We start from the raw sequence: 13359 nt of genomic DNA on the forward strand, positions 1-13359 counted from the left end.
AGAACTATTGCTAAATGGTTACTTCGACTGGTACAGGAATTGATTTCTATGCTACCAACTTAAGTTTGAACCTATAGGGTCACACACATAAGAGATTGTAACCTAATCATATGGTTAATCGATGATTGAGAATCATTCTTAGGTTAAACGATCAATGTGATTGATGTTTAACCTAATGCAAGTGTTGCAGGAGGATCAATTAACAATTGGATTGCTAAATGGCTCAATATGATTAAGCAATTGGGCTGAGATCAAGTATAATTGAATTTGATTCAATCAAAATTAGTTTGAATTTAATTGGATTAAGTCTAATTGGTTTATTGGATAAGCCAATTGCAAGGGAGAACAAGTCCCTGTTTGACTAGGACTTGTATGCACCTAATTCTTAATTAAGTTAAAATTTAAATTAAAATTAAATATGATTTAATTTGATTTAATTGGATTTCTAGTTAGACTAGGATCATCATTAATTAGGTTGTAATTAATTTAGATTGGGTTCAAAGTGTTTGACCTAATCTACATAAGAATCCTAGTTAGAGTAGGACTCCATCTCTTCTCTTGCGCCACCTAAGAAATCTCAAGCCCACACCCACTAATTAATTTCCAAATATTTTTCTATGTTATCTATGTCTAAGGAATGTTATCTCACACCACTTATTCTAGAGATTTGAATCAGATTTGATTTGATTCAATATGGAAAGAGATTTGGCTAATTATGGAAAGTGGTTTAGGTTTATCCTTTTTTTTTAAAAGAGTCCCTCTTCACAAAGACACTTCTCTCCTCTCTTGTGCCAACTTTTCCCAAGCTTATCCCTTCTTTTTGTAGCCCCTTTTATGAGTTATTTAATGCTCTCCATGAAATTTATGAGGGAGGGGGCATCCAAGAGTTGGACACCCCATGGACTCCTTGTTAGACTAGGTTTTATGACCTAGTCTACCATATAAAAAGTTACCGCCCCATATGCTCTCAAAAAAGAGTCAAAAAATTTGTGGATTTTAGATAGAAATAGTAGAGGAGAAAGAGGAAGGTATGGGTGGTTTGAGGTGCCAAAATCCTTGGAGGAGAGTCTTCAATCAAGAGATCAAAGGTTGATATCTTGTAGAGAGAAAGGTAAGAGAAAAGATTATCTTCTCTCATTATTTTTCTTTCATATTATTCTCTCCTTGTTTTCTTATGTTTTTTATGTGATAAAATCTGAGAGAGAAATAGGATGGAATGGGTGGTTTGAGGCATCAAATTTCTTGGAGAAGAGTCTTCTATCAAGAGATCAAAAGTTGATATCTTGTAGAAACAAAAGGTAAGAGAGAAGATGTTTTTCTCTTATTGTTTTTCTTTTCAATTTATTTCTTCTTTATTTTTTATTTTTATGTAATAAAAATCTCAGAGAGAGAGAGGGATGGTGTGGTGGATTCATGCTCCAATGAGTTGGAGTATGGTGATCTAATTTTCGACATGATCAATCATGTTCTGATGAGAGAAGAAGAAGAAAAGAAGGTCTTCTCTTAAGGTTTCTTTTAGAACCCTTCTTCTCCATAAATCATGAGATTTTTTTATAAAAAAAATTAGATATCATGAGATCTAAAAGTTTGGAAAATATCTAGAGAAGATGGTCTCTCCATGTCCTAGCATAGAGATGTTCTCAGGACATCAATCGTTGATGTACTGAAAGAGAAGAACTTTCTTCTCTTAGGACTTTTTCTTTTATATTATTATTTTTGATTTTAGGGAGGTCAAAAGATTTGACTTCTCTCTTGTTCCTCCTCATATTCTTCATCTCTTGGAATATCTAAGAGATCCAAAGAATATTTTTTAGATTAACCATCCTGAGGGATCTGCAAGAAGCTAGCACTTCGAGCGGATCTTCATTCGATGAACCTCTGATTTTATTGCAGCCTTGTGTGGATCACCTGTAGAGGCCAGACGTGTGTGCGGCTTCAAAGGCAATAAAGAAAATCAACCATGGAGTTCTCAACCTGCATGAAGGTAAGAGATCTGATCTCTTCTCTTATCTAGATGTGATCTAGGTTTTAGATCTAAAACTGTTTCAGATCTAGGGTATTGATTTGATCAATACCAAAGCTTTTATTTTCTGATTTATAAATGCAATATGATATGTTATAGATCCTAATTATAGGGTTTAGTAATTTGATTACATATATTTATAAATTAAATTATTTAATTTACATGTTTCACTGTGTTATATTTTAAAAAAATTTTAAAATTCATGCATGATACCCTGCACCTTTTCCAACAGTTGCATGATGCTTAAATCGATGTATTGAATATAAGGATATTATGCATGCCTAATTAGATTAAGGTTTGTTATATTATATGTATTTGTTAGTCATATCTTATGACTTTGATTGCACCCTTATATGTTTCTTTTTTTTTTGGCTTGATAATGTCATTGCTATTATGAATAGTTGAAGCATGCAAATTTGCATAATTTGTAGTGTACATTTTATGCACTTATAGTTAGGATGTGTCAAGACCAGTTTAAAGCTCTCCATTTAATTATATTAAATTATAATATCGGGATTCACTTTTTAATCAAAAGTCGAATTCTTAAGATCAATTAGTGTCAAGGAAAGTGTGAATGGTAATTTTCTAATTAGGTCTGTATGCTAGTCTGGCTAACTCTGTTGGTGTCTAGAAAAGCTATGGGGTGCCTCCCACCTACTTACCTGATCAATTTGATCTTGTTGACTTTCAAACTTAGATTGATTAAGTGATATAGACATTACAAGGGCCTTCCTTCAAACTTGGTTGATAGAGTATGTCAAGATCTTAGTGAGCTTGTTGTGCTATCTACAAGGCTTATTATAGAAATTGATATGATATTGATCAAGTGCATATTGATGCTCATGGCATATTTGAATAGTGTTGCTTTATTGTACTATCCATAAGGGCAGCATCGTTTAAGTATGACCATATAGATTGAAGAATCAACTTAACTAGAACACTATAGTTTGTTATACTATCCACAAGACTATATGTGATCTAGAGGCCAGAAAGAAATATATTGAGAATTGTAAAGGTACAATTGCTAAAGAATTATCTACTCTTGAACTCATGAATATTTGTTGTGAAGGAACCAGATCTAGGATTTCAGGGTTAGATCTTGAAACTTTTTCAAGATCAGACAGTGAAAGACTAAAATAAATCAAAATTCATCTTGTAAAGTCAAAGAATCTTTAGATCTAAGATCCTATTACATGATTATTATATGATATTAAATCAAAAATTAAAATATAAAGAGCAAGAACTACATGTTAATCATATCAACATGTTTCTATACTACATCTAATATATGTAAAATATAATAGATCAGATCTATTACCTTGCAAATTAGATGTTTTAACTTTGCTGATCCAGGCTTGAAAATGATGTTGCGAGCTGCACATGCATCCGGCCTCTAGGAATTATCTACACGAGCCCACGAATCACGATCAGAAGTTCTGATCCAGAAAATCAACACAGTATGCTAATACTGCGTTGATCCTTCTTCGATGATCGATCAGATGCCTCCTTCATCTTGATTTGGACTCTTCCAAAGATGAGAAGTAAGAGAAGGAGTTTTAAATGAGACACTCTCAGAAAGCTTATAGATGGAGGAAGGGAAGAGATGAATCCAGCAACTCTAGAAGAAGACCCTCTTCTTTTTCTCTTTGCTCTAACCCAGACATCTAGTTTTGTGTCCATTATATCTCCATGCCCTAAGATTCTTTCTCCTTGATTTTTGGATGCCCCAAAGGTCTCTCAATGCTCTATGTTTTACAAAAATTTTATGAAGAAATTTATTTTAAATAGAGAGATATGAAGAGTCTTTTTCTAGGTCAAATACCTAGTCAAGGATTATCCAAACAAGGCAAGACAAGGGGCACCCAACTCTTGGGCATCCCCTCCTTCTTTTTCTATCATAGACTACCAGCAAAGGGCACATATTATGTTCCATAAAAGTCATAAAAATCTTAAAAAATTTTTTGATAAAATCAGTGCCATAAGGAAAGAGTTTTGATTTCCTAAAACTCTATCTCATAGAATTTGAAATCCAAACTAATTCCTACTTTGACTTGGTCCACAACCACATTCCATGTAAGAGAGAAAGAGAGGAAAGTTTTGGGCATGCATGAAGACCTGGGAGAGAGGGTTTTGTTGCACAAAATAAGAGAGAGTGGGCGTGGGATAAGAGAGAGTGGGCATGGGGGGCTAAGGTGGTGCAAGGTGGAATCCTAGTCTTACTAGGATTCAATCTATGACTTGTTCAAATTTGATTTCTCAAATCAAATCAAACCAAAACCAAATCAATCTAACATAAATAAGTTTTAACCTATTAAGAATATAATTTGATCAGATTAAATTAGATTTAAATCTAATTTAATTTTTTAATCAAATTAGAAATTAGGTTGACCCAAGTCCTAATTGGATTAGGACTAGTTTTTCCTTGCACTTGACTTATCCAATAAACCAATTGGACTTAATCCAATCAAGCCCATGTTGGAGCATGATCCTGGATCCTCCCATAGACCTTGGGTGCAGCAGAACCAGCAACGAACAAATCTGAAGACTTCTAGACTCGATCGAAGGCCCTTAACAAAATCAGCCTGGTTGCTGTCTTCTTCGTCAGCCTTTCGTTCCAGATGAAGAACGCCTCTAAGATCACCTATAAAAAATCCAAGATCTGGTACCCAATCAGATCAGGCCTAGGTCGAGATCTTTCAATTTGTAGATCTTGAATTGGGATATTCTAGATAAAAAAAAAGATAGATAGAATCAGACCTTGCATATCTATCCTGCTGCAGCCTTTCCTGTAGATCTGTTGATGGAGATCTCACCCGTGCCTCAAACGATCTCAGATCAACTTCAGATCTGAGAGAAACTTGTACCAATCTCATAGCAAGAGATTCCAAGTCCTCAACCTGATGTTTGGATGGTTGCAAGAGAGGAAGAGGCAATATGGTTGGCGGCACAAAAGGGGAGGGGCTCAAAACCCTAGCGCCTCCCCTACTTTTCCTGCCTTCTATGGACCTGGCGGCAAGAAACCCTAGGGTTTCTTGCTCCTGGGGCATGGAGAATAGTTGGAGAGAGAGGGAGAAGAGAGAGAGAGAGACTTGGGAGAAAGAGTTTTTGTATTCCTTGGCTTAATCAAACCTATACAGTGCATGTATATATAAACACAGGGTCAAGTGACCCAAACCCAAAACTCCCTTGACCAACTCTATGGGAGATTAGGTTAACCCAAGCCCATGTACACCCATGACTCGACCTAATCTCACCTATCCTAGGCCCAGACCTAGCCCATAAAGAGTTGATCCCTTGAGGCCCATATAACCTAGACCTCAAGAACCCGAAAGGCCCACAGCCTTTCAACCTAGGGCCCAACTAGCCCTAGAGCCTCCATGAAGCCCTCATGAATGATGGACCTTGACCTTAGCCTTGATCCCCTGAGCCTTGGGCATACCACCTAGATCACAATAATCTCCAGCTTTGTGTCCCAAGGCCTCAACCAGCTCCACTCTGTCCATCAGCCAAATCAGCTCAACACATCTCTAAAAGCTGTCCCGTGGAAGTACCTTCGTAAGTGCATCAGCTGGATTCTCCTTGGTGTGTACCTTTACCAGCTCCACCTCGCCATCCTCCACAAGCTCCCTGATCTAATGATACTGAATGTTGATGTGCTTTGTCCTTGCATGATAGACTGAGTTCTGTGCTAGTAGAAGTGCACTCTGGCTGTCACAGTGCACTCTAATGGCCTCCTGAGTAAGGCCCATCTCCGTCAACAAACCCTTTAGCCAAATTGCCTCCTTAGTTGCTTCTGTCAGCCTGATGTACTCCACCTCTGTAGCGGATAGGGCCGTGATAGGCTGCAGACTCGATCTCCAAGAAATAGGACCTCCATACAGGCTAAAGATGAAGCCTGTCGTAGACCTCCGGGTATCCGCATCTCCATCGAAGTCTGCATCTACATAACCGCCAATCAGCCCCTGAGCCTCCTTGGACATGTCAGAGTATCCCACTACACCTCCTCGCTGTCCGTAGCATATGCTAACTCCAACTGGACCCGTCAGGTATCTGAATATCCACTTCAAAGCTCTCTAGTGCTCCAAGTAGCCTAGTGACATCAGATTCTTTTCCAGCTCCGGGATGTGCTTTACATTTGTCAATATTCTCACAATCCCATCAAACATCCTCACCCTGACTGTCCCTGTCCCAGCCACCTTGCAAGGATGATTGTCACCTAGAGTCATTGATCCCTCATCTGTCTTGGTGTATGTCGCAAACCAAGACCTGTGTGGTGTGTAGTGATGTGAGCACGCAGAGTCTAGTGTCCACTCCTCTGTGTAATGCCTGTGACCATCTGATACCACAAGTAGATCATCCTCCACCTACTGCCCAGCAACTGCACTCACTGATTCTGAGCCACTTCTTTCTCCCTTCTTGCTCTTCCATAGTGAACATTCTCGCTTGAAGTGTCCGAACTCGTTGCACTTGAAGCATTTCATCTCTTTCTTTCCCTTCCTGGACTTGGACCGCCCCCTGGACTTGCTTCTGCCTCTGCCTCTACCTGTCCTCTCCCCTACTGCCAAACCCTCCTGGAGAGCTCGATCTCTGATCAACTTTTTTCTTTGCTCATTAGACCTCAGCACCGAGACCATGTCCTCATATTCCAGAGTCTCCTTGCCATAGAGCAGTGTAGTCACCAAAGAGTCATATGATCCTGACAGCGAACACAAAAGCAACAGAGACTTGTCCTCCTCATCCAGCTTCATCCTGATATTCATCAACTCCGTGCACAACTGGTTGAACCTCTGAATGTGGCCAATCACATCAGATTCCTCCTGCATCAGAAGACTATACAACCTCTTCTTCAGCATTAGCTTGTTGCACATATTCTTCCCCATATATATGGTGTGCAACTTCGACCAAAGGCCCTTCGGGGTCTTTTCTTCCAGCACCGAATACAGCATCGCATCCGCCAAACATCCTCTGATCACCGAGCATGCTTTCTTCTCCAACGATGCTCACTGTCTATCTGTCATTCCCTCAGGCTTCTCATCCAAAGTCTGATCCAGATCTGCTTGCACCAGAAGATCCTCCATCCAGATTTTCCACATGGAAAAATTTTTCTTGCCATCAAACTTCTCGAAATCGACCTTCATATTACTGCCCATGACTAGATCCAAACCAAACAAGCAATATAAAATCAAGAAGTGTAGAATATACCTTGATGGTACCTTGCTAAAAATTTTTAGCACTTGGGATCTTTAACTTCTCATGCTTGGAACCGCTTCTTCACCATCGTGGCTCTGATACCAACTATTGGAGCATGATCTCGGCTCCTCCCACAGACCTTGGGTGCAGCAAAACCAGCAACGAACAAATCTGGAGACTTCTAGACTCGATCGAAGGCCCTTGACGAAATCAGCCTGGTTGCTATCTTCTTCATCAGCCTTTCGTTCCAGATGAAGAATGCCTCTAAGATCACCTCTAAAAAATTCAAGATCTGGTACCCAACTAGATCAGGCCTGGACTGAGGTCTTCCAATTCATAGATCTCAAATTGGGATATTCTAAATAGGGAAGAAGGTAGATAGAACCAGACCTTGCAGATCTATCCTGCTGCAGCCTTTCCTGTAGATCTGTTGATGGAGATCTCACCCGTGCCTCAAACGACCTCAGATCAACTCCAGATCTGAAAGAAACTTGTACCAACCTCGTAGAAAGAGATTCCAAGTTCTGGACCTAATGTTTGGATTGCTGCAAGAGAGGGAGAGGCAATATGGTTGGCGGCACAAAGGGGGAGGGGCTCAAAACCCTAGCGCCTCCCCTGCTTTTCCTGCCTTCTATGGACCTAGCGGCAAGAAACCCTAGGGTTTCTTGCTCCTAGGGTGTGGAGAATAGCTAGAGAGAGAGGGAGAAGAGAGAGAGAGACTTGGGAGAAAGAGTTTTCGTATTCCTTGGCTTAATCAAACCTATACAGTGCATGTATATATAAACACAGGGTCAAGTGACCCAAACCCAAAACTCCCTTGACCAACTCTATGGGAGATTAGGTTAACCCAAGCCCATGTACACCCATGATTCGACCTAATCTCACCTATCCTGGGCTCAGACCTAGCCCATAAAGATTTGATCCCTTGAGGCCCACATAACCTAGACCTCAAGAATCCGAAAGGCCCACAGCCTTTCAACCTAGGGCCCAAGTAGCCCTAGAGCCTCCATGAAGCCCTTATGGATGATGGACCTTGGCCTTAACCTTGGTCCCCTGGGCCTTGGGCACACCACCTGGATCACAACAGTTCAAATCAAATCAAATTAAATTATATTTAATTAGACTTAATCTCAGTCTTTTTGATTAATTAAATTAAGTCAATTAGCAATCGAATTACTAATCGATCCTCCTACAATACTTGCACTAGGTGAAATATCAATCGTATTGATCGTTTAATCCTAGAATGATTCTTAATCATTGATCAACCATCCGATCGGATTATGAACTCTAATATGTGTGATCTCATAGGTCCGAAGCCAAGTCGATAGCACAGAAATAAATTTTTATACCAATCGAAGTGACCATCTAGCAATGGTACCTGACGGTCGGATAGGTCGAATGTGTAGAACAACATCCTTAGAACCTACACGGATATAGTTTCCATATAATTCATCTTCTTGACCAAAATGCTTATAAGACACCTCAGAGTTCAACTGTCAACTCTGATCAGGTTGTCCACATTGTATTTCAAAGTATCAAATCCATCTGATGGATTATCCTGGCCAAGGTTTTGCTAAATTAAAATACAGTGTCTCATTCTTCTCCAACTCTTGGAGTGGTCAATCCCATCTCAATCATACTCTAATTTTGTAAGTACTTGACTGTGCCCAAAAGTTTCTGTCACTAAATTAGAAATTCAGTTAGTCCAGTACCAAAGCACAGTGAGTTGCTTGCAAGTCACTGAGGCGATCTCAGGTCTAAGAGACACTTATATTTATATCCCATCAGAGACATTCTTGACAGCAGAATGCTCTGGAGTTGGTCACATTCGATGATGATGTACGCTTACATCTCACCTGTATGCCATACCAATGTCTCCACACTCTTTGGTTAAGAGGATAACCAACCCATATGGCCTACGGTGACCTATGCTCGATAGAAGCTATGGTCCTTATTAACAGCCTATCATTTGATCGTGAACAGTTTTAAGGACTAATCGATAAATCCTCTCTTTATCGAACCTAAATAGTCCTAGAAACTTCATCACAATAATGGAGTTTATTAGAAGATGAAAACTTATGATGAAAATACCAAAACTATATTTTATTTATTAACGAATCAATTACAATACAAGGTTGCTCAACTGTCAACAGGTTGACGATTGACTTTTGAAACATATTTTCCAACAACTCCCACTTGTCCTAAAGCCACTTAGCATAGTATTTAATATCCATCTTCGACTTGTGGTTGTCGAACTCCTTTATCACCAGGGCTTTAGTGAAGGGGTCGATCAGGTTCTCCTTTCCATCGATCTTCTGAAGGTCGACATTACCTCGATCCACAATCTCTCAGACCAGATGGAAGTGGCACAAAATATGCTTCATCCGTTGGTGTGCTTTGGGTTCCTTCGCCTAAGCTATGGCACTAGTGCTGTCGCAGTAGAGCAGGACCAGACCATCGAGAGAGGGTGCTACTCCGAGCTCGGTGATGAATTTTTTCAACCACACAGCTTCTTTCACGGCATCTGATGCTGCGATGTACTCTACTTCACAAACAGAGTCTGCCACAGTATGCCGCTTGAAACTCTTCCAGTAGATGGCTCCACCATTCAGAGTAAAGATATAACTCGATATGCTTCTGTTGTCATCATGATCAGATTGAAAGTTGGAGTCTGTGAATCCCACAAGTTTCAGATCTGACTCACCATAAACCAACCATTGGTCCTTAGTATTTCTCAAATACTTAAGGATGGTTTTAACCACTTTTCAGTAGTTTTCTCCAGGATCAGATTGGTATCTACTCACTACTCTTAGTGAGTATGCCACATCTAGCCTTGTACATGTCATGGCATACATGATAGATCCCACGGTCAAAGTATATGGGACTCTACTTATACACTCTCTCTCTTCAGGAGTTGTCGGACAATCCTTCTTAGAGAAAAAAATTCCATGGCCTATCGGTGGTAGATAGCCCTTCTTGAAATTTTCCATGTCGAACATCTTCAGCACAGTGTCTATGTACGTGGACTAGGATAAACCAAGCATCCTTTTAGGTCTATCCCTATAGATCTTCATCCCTAAGATGTAGGATGCTTCACCCAAGTCCTTCATGGAGAACTGCGATGACAACCAAACTTTTATTCCCTGTAGTACGGAGATGTCATTCTCAATTAAGAGAATATCATCCACGTACAAGACAAGGAATACCACAACTAGACCATTTGCTCATTTATAGATGCAGGGCTCTTCTCCATTCTTAACGAAGCAATATATTTTAATCACTTTATCAAAATATATATTCCAACTCCGAGAAGCTTGCTTCAATCCATAAATGGATCTCTGAAGTTTGCACATCTTGAACTCATCTGTGGATGTAAACCCCTCAGGTTGTATCATATACACCTCTTCGGTCAGCTCTCCATTCAGGAAAGCTGTCTTTACATCCATCTGTCAGATCTCATAATCCAGATGGGCAGCTATTGCAAGCATTATCCGAATGGATTTGAGTATTGCCACAGGGGAGAACATCTCGTTATAGTCAATATCATTATGTTGATAATATCCTTTGGCAACCAGATGGGCTTTATAGGTCTCCACCTTTCCGTCTACACCCATCTTTCTTTTGAAGACCCATTTACACCCAATGGGTTTAACCCCTTCAGGTGGGTCAACCAATGTCCATACATCATTGTCCTTCATGAACTCCATTTCGGGTTGCATGGCTTCAAGCCATTTCTCAGAATCAGGTCTCTGCATTGCATCTATATAGGTGATCAGATCCTCATCATTTTCATCGAGTTCGATGGGATCACCATCTTAGATCAGAAAATCATAGTATCTGTCCGATTGATGCGGCACTCTATCGGATCACCTTAATGGTATAGGTACATTGGGCTCCGGATCTGATCTAGTCAAATCTGACTCAGGTTCAGCTATTGGTGTCGGTCCTTCTACCTGTTGAACTTCGTCAAGTTCAACCTTAGAGGCAACTATTCCTTTATCAAGAAACTCTTTTTCTAAAAAGATTGTTTTAAGGCTGACGAACATCTTTTGTTCATCAGCATGATAGAAAAAATATCCTTTGGTCTCTTTGGGGTACCCTATGAATGTGTATTTGTCAGACCTAGGTCCAAATTTATCTATAACTAACCATTTGACATAGATCGGGCAGCCCCAGACCCTAAGATGTGAAAGTGCTGGCTTACGCCCTGTCCATATCTCATATGGAGTCTTAATTACAGACTTACTTGAAACCCTATTTAACATATAACAGGTCGATTCGAGTGCATATCCTTAGAATGATATTGACAAGCTGGCAAAACCCATCATGGATCAGACTATGTCTAACAGAGTCTGATTTCTCCTTTCAGACACACCATTATGCTGTGGTGTTCCTAGAGGAATCCATTGGAAGAGAATCTCATTCTCTACTAGATATGTGAGAAACTCACTAGAAAGGTATTCTCCTCCTCAGTCAGACCGAAGAGTTTTAATACTCTTCCCAATTTATTTTTCTACTTCACTTCAGAATCGTTTGAACATTTCAAATGAATCTGACTTATGTTTTATCAAATAGACATATCCATATCTGGATAGATCATTCGTGAAAGTGATGAAGTAGAAATATCCACCTCTAGCACTTGTGCTCATGGGCTCGCATACATTAGTATGTACTAGGCCCAAGAGCTCAGTAGCTCTCTCACCTTTTTCAGTAAAAGGTGACTTAGTTATTTTATCAAGAAGACAGGACTCACAGGTTAGAAGTGATTCACAATCACTGACTTCGAGGATTTTCTCTTGAGTCAACCTGTTTATCCTGTTCTTATTTATATGACCTAACCTACAGTGCCATAAGTAGATATCTGATACACTATCTAATCTAGGGTGCTTGCCAATAGAATAGTAACACCATTGTTGGAACCAGATCTAGGGTTTCAGAGTAAGATCTTGAAATTTTTTCAAGATCAGGTAGCGGAAGACTAAAATAAATCAAAATTTATCTTATAAAATTAGAGAATCCCTAGATCTAAGATCCTATTACATGATTATTACATGACATTAAATCAAAAATTAAAATATAAAGAGCAAGAACTACATATTGATCATATCAACATGTCTCTATACTACATCTAATGTATGTAAAATATAATAGATCAGATCTATTACCATGCAAGTTAGACGTTCTAACTTTGTTGATCCAAGCTTCAAGATGATGTTGCGAGCCGCACACGTGCCCAGCCTCTAGGAGTCATCCACACAAGCCCACGAATCACGATCAGAAGTTCTGGTCCAGGAAATCAGCACAGTATGTTAGTATTGCGCTTATCCTTCTTCGATGGTCGATCAGATGCCCCCTTCTTTTTGATTTAGACTCTTCCAAAGATGAGAAGTAGGAGGAGTTTTAGATGAGTCACTCTCAGAAAGCTTATAGATGGAGGAAGGGAAGAGATGAACCTAGCAACTCTAGAAGAAGACCCTCTTCTTCTTCTCTTTGCTCTAACCCAGACACCTAGTTTTGTGTCTATTAGATCTCATAGAATTTGAAATCCAAACTAATTCCTACTTTGACTTGGTCCACAATCACATTCCATGTAAGAGAGAAAGAGAGGAAAGTTTTGGGTATGCGTGAAGACTTGGGAGAGAGGGTTTTGTCATACAAAATAAGAGAGAGTGGGCATGGGATAAGAGAGAGTGGGTATGGGGGTCTAAGGTGGCGCAAGGTGGAATCCTAGTCTTACTAGGATTCAATCTATGACTTATTCAAATTTGGTTTCTCAAATCAAATCAATCCAAAACCTAATCAACCCAATTAAAATAGGACTTAATCCAATTAAGAACCTAATTTGATCAGATTAAATTAGATTTAAATCTAATTTAATTTTTTAATCGAATTAAAAATTAGGTTGACCCAAGTCCTAATTGGACTAGGACTAGTTTTTTCTTGCACTTGGCTTATCCAATAAACTAATTGAACTTGATCCAATTAAATCCAAACTAAATCTAATTAAATCATATTCAATTAGACTTAATCTCAGCCCTTTGGCTTAATCAAATTAAGTCAATTAGCAATTGAATTGCTAATCGATCCTCCTGCAATACTTGCACTAGGTTAAATGTCAATCGTATTGATCATTTAACCCTAGAACG

The sequence above is a fragment of the Elaeis guineensis genome, chromosome 3 (assembly GCF_000442705.2).
Source record: "Elaeis guineensis isolate ETL-2024a chromosome 3, EG11, whole genome shotgun sequence".
In the NCBI taxonomy this organism is placed as follows: domain Eukaryota; kingdom Viridiplantae; phylum Streptophyta; class Magnoliopsida; order Arecales; family Arecaceae; genus Elaeis; species Elaeis guineensis.